This window comes from Bubalus bubalis, chromosome 11, assembly GCF_019923935.1.
Source record: "Bubalus bubalis isolate 160015118507 breed Murrah chromosome 11, NDDB_SH_1, whole genome shotgun sequence".
NCBI lineage: Eukaryota > Metazoa > Chordata > Mammalia > Artiodactyla > Bovidae > Bubalus > Bubalus bubalis.
This window is the reverse complement of record NC_059167.1, coordinates 38,575,996-38,586,334: the sequence shown is the minus strand read 5'-3', so window position 1 is coordinate 38,586,334 and position 10,339 is coordinate 38,575,996.

Genomic DNA, 10,339 nt, shown 5'->3' with positions numbered 1-10,339 from the left:
ACCTGGAGAATTCCATGAACAGAGGAGCCTGGCGGGCTAAAGTCCATGGGGTCGCAAAGAGTCAGACACGACTGACCAACTAACACTTTCACTTTCAATGAACTATGAGAAAGAGAAGATATAAAAGCAATCCTGTTTAAGATCACATCAAAAAGAATAAAATAGCCAGGAATTAATCTAACCAAGAAGGAGACAGACCTATACCCTGAAAGCTATAAAATTAAGGAAACTGAAGATACAAAGATATAGAAAGAAATCCAGTGCTCTTGGATTGGAAGACTTAATATTGTTAATATGGTCGTATTACCCAAAGCAATCTATAGGTTTTAATGCAATCCCTTCCAAAATACCCATGACATTTTTCACAGAACTAGATCAAATAATCCTAAAATCATACAAAACCACAAAAGACCCTAAATTGCCAAAGCAATCTTGAGAAGAAAGGACAAGACCAGAGGTATCACCCTCCCAGACTTCACACTATACAACAAAGCTACAATAATCAAAACAGCAGCATGGTAGAGGCACAAATGCTGACATAGATCAACAGAACAGAGTAGAGAGCCCATAAATAAACCCACACACCTATCATCAGTTAATCTATGACAAAAGAGACAGGAATACACAATGCAGATTAGACAGTCTCTTTAATAAGGGTGCCAAGAAAATTGGGCAGCTACATGTGAAAGAACGAGATTTTAACATGTCTTCACACCATATACAAATATAAAGACTAATGGACTGAAGACCCAAATGTAAAACCTGAAACCATAAAACTCCTAGAAGAGAATACTCTTTGACATAAATAGTAGTAATATATTTTTGGGTCTGTCTCCTAAGGCAAAAGAAATAAAAGCAAAAACAAACAAGTGGAATCTAATTAAACTTAAAAGCTTTAGCACAGTAAAGAAAACCATCAACAAAATTAAAAGACAACCTACTGAATAGAAGAAACTATTTGCAAATAATATGACCAACAATTGGTTAATACTGAAAATATATAAGCAGCTCATACAACACAATATCAAAAACAAACAAATCAATAAAAAAATGGGCAGAAGACCTGAATAGACATTTTTCCAATGGTATTGAGTTTTTAATTTCAATTTCCACTTGTCATTGCTAGTATATAGGAAAGCAACTGACTTTTGTATGGCAATCTTATTTCCTACAACCTTACTAGAATCATTCTTTAATTCCATGTGTTTTTGATCCATTTTTTCAGAATTTTTTCAATTCTTTCTATATGGACAATCACATCATCTATGAACAAAGACAGGTTCATTTCCTTTATGTCAATCAGTATATATTTTATTTTCTTTGTCTTACTGCATTAAGCTAAGACTTCCAGTACAATGTTGAAAAACAAGCAGTGAATGGGGACACGCTGCCTTGTTCCTGGTTTAAAGGGAAAGCTTTGAGTTTTTAATGATTAAGTATGAATTGTTTTATAGATATTCTCTATCAAGTTGAAAAAATTCTCCTCTATTCATTGTTTACTGAGACTTTTTACCATGAATAGATCACTATTTATGTCACATTGTATTCAAGTGTTTTTCTGTACCTATTAATATTATCACGTGATTTTTTTTTTCTTTAGCCTGTTGATATGATGGATCATATGAATTGATTTTTGAATGTAGAACCAGGTCTTCATACCTGAAATAAACCCCACTTGGTTGTGGTATATAATTCTTTTTTATACATTGTTTAATCTATTAACAATTTGTTGAGGACTTTTGCAACTACATTCATGAGAGATACTGGTTAGCAGTTTTCTTTTTTTTTTTTTAGCTTTTGTCTTCATTTATTCAATATCTTTCAAATAATCATTCACAAATTTAACCTATCCTTAAAAATAGGCACTACATTATTTCATTTATATATAAAGCAAATCCTTTACATATTCACACTTAGCTAAGTACACAGAAAAAAAAGCATGAAAGGATATATATTATTAAACATAAACACTGGTAACCTCTGGCAGGGTAAAATGAAGGGAAATCATAACTCTTTATTCCATATATTTCTGTATATTTTAAATTTCCATAAAAAACATGTATTTATGGATTACTCACATAAATTAATTTTTAAAGGCCCAAAAGGGCTTAGTTAAACCATACTTTCTATCCAGTCTGCATATTAATTAAAGCTCCTATTGTTTCAAGGTGCTCTAAAAGTTTGTTCAATCATTTCTGATTGTTCTAAACTCTCTTCCTTACTTGTAGTATGAGTCAGTCCCTGTTCAGCACATTAGGCAGAAGTACAATTGAAAGTTGATTCACACTACAGGTATCTCATTGTTCAAGAATTCTATTCAAGCTTTTAGAACTCCAGCTACACACTATCCAAAACTCAGGGAAAAAAAAAACAATCAAACAGATTTAGATAGTATCTTCCATATTCAAAACCTAGAAATGAATATAATTGGTACCAAGGGATACTTTGTATTAGTCAGCAGTTTTCTTTCACCTGGTTTCAGTATGAGAGTAATGCTGGCCTCAGAATAACTTGGGAAGTATTAATATTTCTCTACTTTTGTCTTTTAAAAAAGATTGTAGAAAATTGGTATAATTTCTTCCTTCAGTGTTTGGTAGAATTCACCAGTGAAACCATCTGGGCCAAATACTTTCTGTTTGGGAAGGTTATTAATAATTTATTCAATTTATATAAAAGATACAGGCCTATTCAGATTATTTTTTCTTGTGTGCTTTTGGCAGATTGTGTCTTTGAAACACAATTTGCGAGTTTTTACCATTTTGTTTAGGCCATCAGGATCGTAGGCATTAAGTTTCTCATAATATTTAATATTCCTTTATTATCCTCTTAATTTTCATGGGATATAGTGATGCCCTTCTTTATTTCTGATATTAATAATTTCTGACCTCTCTTTGTGATTAGCTTAATTAGATGTTCATTGATCTTATCAAAGAACCAGTTATTTTTTACTTTATTGATTTTCTCTTTCAACTGATTTCCTATTTTTAATTTCAACAATTTCTGCTCTAATTCTTTATTATCTCTTTTCTTCTTCTTACTTTGAATTTAATTTATTATTCCTTTTCTAGTTTCCTAAGATGTTAACTTAGATGATTGGTTTTAGATCTTTCTTATTTTCTAATGTATGCATTCAATGCTATGTATTTCCTTCTAAATACTGCTTTCATAGCATCCCACAAATTTGATACATTGTGTTTCTATTTAATTCAAAATATTTTTAATTACTCTTGAGATTTCTTCTTTATGTATTATTTAGAAGAGCATTTGCTGTCTAAGCTTCAAGTATTTAAGGATTTTCCAACTATCTTCTTGCTATTGATTTTTAGTTTAATGCCATTGTGTCTGAAAGCAGACATAAGCAGACACTGTATGATTTCTACTCTTTTAAATTTGTTAAGGTGTGTTTTATGGTCCAGAACGTGGTCTTCTTTGTTGAATGTCCCAGCATGAGAGAAATCTGTATTCTGTTGTTATTGGGTGACGTATCCTCAGATGTCAAGTGTTTTTGTTGATTGATGGTGCTGTTGCAGCCAGCTATATCCTTGCTGACTTCTGCCTCCTGGATCTGCCCATTTCTGACAGATGACTGTTGAAGTCTCCAGCTTTAACAACGGATTCATCCATTTCTCTTTGCAGTTCTATCAGGTTCTGCCTCACATATTTTAACTCTCTGTTGTTAGTTCAGATCATATACTTTAAGGATTGTTATGTCTTCTTGGAGAATTCATCCCTTTATCATTATGTAATGTCCCTCTTTACCCGTGGTAACTTTCTTCACTCTTTGAGTCTGGTCTGTCATGGATCTACTCTTTTTAAAAAAATGTATCATGGCCTGAGAAGCAAAACTTACTCTTGTCATTGTCACTTGAGTAGTGACATGCTGAGTCCTCTAATCATGAATAGGGACCAGGACTTGCACTGGCAAATGTGCGTGTGCACACACACACACACACACACACCTGGCATAACACAAAGACTCAGCTTCAGTTTGTAAACCACATCATGCTTTACATGATAAATACAGATCTGAGTACGTTAACCAATGAAGTCTATCCTTATCTGAGTGACTAGAACAAGATTTTGTGTTCCTTCAACCTTTCTCTGTCTTACTTTATGAAACAAGGTGGTCCCTCATGGCACAGTCCTTTCAGTTCAGTTCAGTTCAGTTCAGTCGCTCAGTCATGTCTGACTCTTTGCGACCCCATGAATTGCAGCACGCCAGGCCTCCCTGTCCATCACCAACACCCAGAGTTCACTCAAACTCATGTCCATGAAGTTGGTGATGCCATCCAGCCATCTCATCCTCTGTTGTCCCCTTCTCCTCCTGCCCCCAATCCCTCCAAGCATCAGAGTCTTTTCCAATGAGTCAACTCTTCGCATGAGGTGGCCAAAGTACTGGAGTTTCAGCTTTAGCATCATTCCTTCCAATGAACACCCAGGACTGATCTCCTTTAGGATGGACTGGTTGGATCTCCTTGCAGTCCAAGGGACTCTCAGGAGTCTTCTCCAACACCACAGCTCAAAAGCATTAATTCTTCGGCACTCAGCTTTCTTCACAGTCCAACTCTTACATCCATACATGACCACAGGAAAAACCATAGCCCTGACTAGACAGACCTTTGTTGGCAAAGTAATGTCTCTGCTTTTGAATATGCTATCTAGGTTGGTCATAACTTTCCTTCCAAGGAGTAAGCATATTTTAATTTCATGGCTGCAATCACCATCTACAGTGATTTAGCTCCTGCTAAGGACACAGGTGGAATGGTTGATGTGCTTTGTCTAGGCACCAAAATTCGGGATGCTAGACTCTTCCTTGGAGACACTGCATGAGTGAACAAATATGGACTTTGTTGTACCATGTTGTACAATTTTACACAAGCCTCTGTTTTTTTATCCGTAAAATGAGAGAGGACAGGATATTAAGGAATACAAAAACAAGCTTCACAGTTTGTTATGAGGATTAAATGCAACACGGTATTATAAAGTGTAATACCTAATACTTAGTAAATGCTTATAAAATGTCAGGAAAGTGTCTGAAATTGCTCACTAATTACAAAAAGAAAATAGTAACTTAATGGAAAAACCTGAGAGATGCCACCTTAACCAAGTGATCAACATTAGTATCACTGATAAGACAATCTGACACCAAGTGCCTCCTGATGTGATGCACTCTTATTAAATTCCTGCCAAAAATGCGTAAGAATCTAATCATGAAGAAATATCAAATAAATCAAAACAAGGACATTCTACAAAATAACTGGCCTGTTCTCTTCAAAAATGTCAGTGCTTTAAAGGACAAAGGCTGAGGGACTGTCCAAGATTAAAGGGCTAAAGAGACATGACGACTAAATCCAACGTGTGATCCTGTGTTAGATCCTAGACCAGAGAAAACAACAGCTATAAAAGACATTATTGAACAATTATGAAAAGTCAAATATGAGATGCAGTATATTGGATTATATATTACTGCAGGGTTAAATTTTCTGAATGTGGTTGCTGTGCTGTGGTTATATAAAAGAATATCCTTGTTCTAAGGAAATCCATGCTGTATTACTTAGAGGAAAAGGAGCATCATTTGCAGTTCACTATCTAGTGGATCAGAAAAAAATAATCATTTTCTACAGATGGGTAGACTGAAAGAGAGAGAAAGCCAATGTGGCAAAATGCTAACAACTGGTGAATCTGGGTGAAGCATACACACAGTTCTTTGTGCAATTTTCTGTTTTGTATATTGCAGCTTCTCTTTATGCCTGAAATTATTTCAAAACAAAAAGGTATTAAATGGCAGGGAAGATAGCTTTTCAGCACTAATTGGAAAAAGAAGTCAGGGTGCACTGCCACACTATTGAAAAGGAGGAGGATGCCTGAGGAAGAGCTCTCCAACCTCAGTGTAACCCTGTTCACAGCGTCTGAGCACTCCCACCCACAGCAACACTGAGATTTTTGCTGGTGAAGCACTTTTCTGAGGAGCGGTGGCCCTTCAGGCATGCGCACACACATACACATACAAACATCCACTAAGATACTCACACTCACAAATATACACACATAAACACAAACACACAGAGATAAATTGAATATAACTAGCAGTTGAAACTTAAGATCTCTCTCCTTCTTAAATTCCAATTTATATGTTGCATCTCTAATGTGCAGCCTTATAATATCATCCTAACTGGTCTATCTTCATCTTTACCTCTTCCAATCTATTTTTTATACTATCTCCAGGGTACCAGTAAAACATAAACATGATCATGTCATTCACTTGTTAAAAAAAAACCTTCAATGTTCCCCAAGTGCTGAACAAATCCCTTTTCCTTACTGTCATCAAGCTATCTTCAGCTCAAACAGAAAGCAGCTGTATGTAAAAGAGTTCTCCTGAAAGACTGGAGGTAATTAGAGGGGCATTAAATTGCATCACAGCTAACCAAGTAAAATTAAAATCCATTATCAATTATTTTTCTTGAAGCAGAATAATTCAGTTCTTTTCCTCATAACCAGAACTACCCTGGAGCTCCCTAATTCAGTGTTTCTGTCCCTTATGCAGTGATTGTCATCCAGTTGTGCATATGAATGACCTGCGGAGCTGGAACCACACCCCAAACCAGATTTGGAATCAGAATGTTGATGGACGGGGCCCCTCCCACATCTCCACACCCAACTAGCTCCTATAAATGCAAGGAAAACAACATAAAAATACATCTTCCTCCAGAGCAAGCACCCAAGGGTCATGGTGGTTTTGTTTATTCCCCCTTTGGCCTACTAGCACCTGGAGAACCAGAGTTCTGTGATATCTGTCTTTGTTAGGAATCATGTTAGACTTTAGGAGACTTACAGCAAGACCTTAACAGGTAATATTAAGAGTTACTCTCTTTTAGAACAAAGCAGGAGGCATAACCCTCCTAGAGTTCAGATAATACTACAAAGCTATAATAATCAAAATAGTATGGTATTGACACAAAAAACAAACATATGGATCAATGGAGCAGAATAAAGAGCCAAGAAATAAACCCACATACCTATGGTTAATTAAACTTCAACAAACGAGGCAAGAATATACAATGGGGAAAAGACAGACTCTTCACCAAGTAGTATTGGGAAAGTTGGACAGCTGCACGTAAATCGATGAAATTAGAACACACCCTCACACCACACATGAAAATAAACTCAAAAGGGATTACAGATCTAAATATAAGACAAGACATCATAAAACTCCTAGAAAAGAACATAGGTAAAATATTCTCATTCTGAGACCAATATTTTCTTAGGTCAGTCTACCAAGGGCTGCTACTGCTAAGTTGCTTCAGTCGTGTCCGACTCTGTGTGACCCCATAGACGGCAGCCCACCAGGCTCCCCCGTCCCTGGGATTCTCCAGGCAAGAACACTGGAGTGGGTTGCCATTTCCTTCTCCACTATCAAGGGCAATAGAAATGAAAACAAAAATAAACAAATGGGACCTAATCAAACATATTTTTGCACAGCAAAGGGTATCATAAACAAAATGAAAAGACAAGCTACAGACTGGGAGAAAATGTTTGTAAATGATGCAACAAATAAGTGCTCAATTTCCAAAATTTACAAACAACTTATACAACTTAAAAATGACAAAAAAAAACCTCAATAAAAAAATGGGCAGAAGACGTAAATAGACATTTATTCAAAGAAGACATACAGATGAGCAACAAACACACGAAAAGATGCCCAGCATTGCTAATTATTAGAGAAATGCAAATCAAAACTACAGTAAGGTACCACCTCACACCAGTCAGAACGGCCATCATTTAAAAGTTTACAAATAACAAATGCTGGAGAGAGTGTGAAGAAAAGGGGACCCTCTTACACTTGGTGAGAATGTAAATTGGTGCAGTTGCTATGGAAAACAGTGCAGAGGTTCCTCAAAAAACCAAAAAGAGAGTTGCCATTTGATCCAGTAATCCCACTGCGAGCATATACCCAGACAAAACTAGAATTTGAAATGGTGCATGCACTCCTATGTTCATAGCAGCACTATTCACAATAGCCAAGACATGGAAACAACCTGAAAGTCCATCGACAGATGAGTGGATAAAGATGTGGTAAATGTATATATTTTTGTATACAGTGGACTATCACTCAGTTATCAAAAAGAATGAAATAATGCCATTTGCTGCAACATGGATATACCTAAAGATTACCATAATTAGGTAAATCTGAAAGGGACAGACAAATACCATATGATGTCACTTATATGTGGAACCTAAAATATGACACAAATCAACATATCTATGAAACAAAAACATACCCACATATATAGAAAGAAGAGACTTGTGATTGCCAAGAGGAAGGCAGGTTGAAGGAAGGAAGGATTGGGAGCTTTGGATTAGAGGCAAACTATTATATGTAGGGGGGATAAACAACAAGGTGCTACTGAATAGCACAGGGAACTATATTCAATATTCTTTGACAAACCATAATGGAAAAGAAGAAGAAGAACCAAGTCACTGTTGTACAGGAGAAATTAACACAACACTGTAAATCAACTGTACTTTAATAAAATTTTTTCAAAGAATTTTAAAGACTCTGTTTCAAGTACTACACATAGGCTAGGCATTTTATGTTTTTTACCTCACTACACAAATTATAACAATCCTTCGAGTTGTAAGTGATATGTGCCATATTACAAGCTATTAAGTGGTGATGCCAAAAGTTGAACTCAGATCCACCTAACTCCCAAATCTTTGCTACTTCTATGACCCTCTCCCATGATGTCTTATGTTTGTTTAGCAGACAGACTCAAAAAAGGCAAAACCTTTGATGCATCTTTTGTTATGCAGTTCCCAACTCTTTCAAGCAATGAACAAGTTCTGGTTGCCGTTTACGTATTTCCTTAGAACTAACACCAGAAACAATCCCTGTACTTGGACACTACTCTATGTAACCCCAGCCACCAAGCCTGAGCATCCCAGTGCATCATCCCTGTCTAAACCTACATTTCATATGACTGAGTCAAAGACAGAGTCTGGGACTGATTTCTTCTGAATGTCTAAAGGAATAGATTCCAAATAACAGGAGATGGCAAGTGTCCTAAAATGCCCAGTATCATATGGAAATTCATGAGATTTCACACAAAACTTATATGAGCTCCAAGTCTTACCTGTGAGCTGCAAAATCAGTAGGCCAAGTGATGGTGAAAGTAACCTGTTAACATTGGAAGCTGTGGTTAAAAAAAAATAATTCTTATTCTTGATGTGCTTCAGATGCTTATCTGTAAACATTTTATCACCTCAGAACTCAGGCAACACAAGGCCATGACTGATGCTCTGAAGGTTGCCGACTATCAGAATCTCATGAACACTAAATGTAAAACAGTAAAGCTGTCTAAAGATTAATTCACACCTGTAGCAAGGAATATCCTTGCACTAGGCAATAGCTTATGGTTCTAAAAACACCAACATGGGAAGGAAAAATGGAACATTCCACTCCATTAAAGCCTCCCAACAACTGTCACCCTGCTTATTTAACTTATATGCAGAGTACATCCTGAGAAATCCTGGGCTGGAAGAAGCACAAGCTGGAATCAAGATTGCTGGGAGAAACATCAATAACCTCAGATATGCAGATGACACCACCCTTATGGCAGAAAGTGAAGAAGAACTAAAGAGCCTCCTGATGAAAGTGAAAGAGGAGAGTGGAAAAGTTGGCTTAAAGCTCAACATTCAGAAAACTAAGATCATGGCATCGGTCCCATCACTTTATGGCAAATAGATGGGGAAACAGTGGAAACAGTGGCTGACTTTATTTTTCTGGGCTCCAAAATCACTGCTGATGGTGATTGCAGCCATGAAATTAAAAGACGCTTACTCCTTGGAAGAAAAGTTATGACCAACCTGGACAGCATATTCAAAAGCAGAGACATTACTTTGTCAGCAAAAGTCTGTCTAGTCAAGGCTATGGTTTTTTCCAGTGGTCATGTATGGATGTGAGAGTTGGACTATAAAGAAAGCTGAGCACCAAAGAATTGATGCTTTTGAACTGTGGTGTTGGAGAAGACTCGTGAGAGTCCCTTGGACTGCAAGGAGATCCAACCAGCCCATCCTAAAGGAGATCAGTCCTGGGTGTTCATTGGAAGGACTGATGTTGAAGCTGGAACTCTAATACTTTGGCCACCTGATGCAAAGAGCTGACTCATTTGAAAAGACCCTGATGCTGGGAAAGATTGAGGGCAGGAGGAGAAGGAGACGACAGAGGATGAGATGGTTGGATGGCATCACCGACTCAATGGACATAGGTTTGGGTGGACTCCAGGAGTTGGTGATGGACAGGGAGGCCTGGCGTGCTGTGGTTCATCGGGTTGCAAAGAGT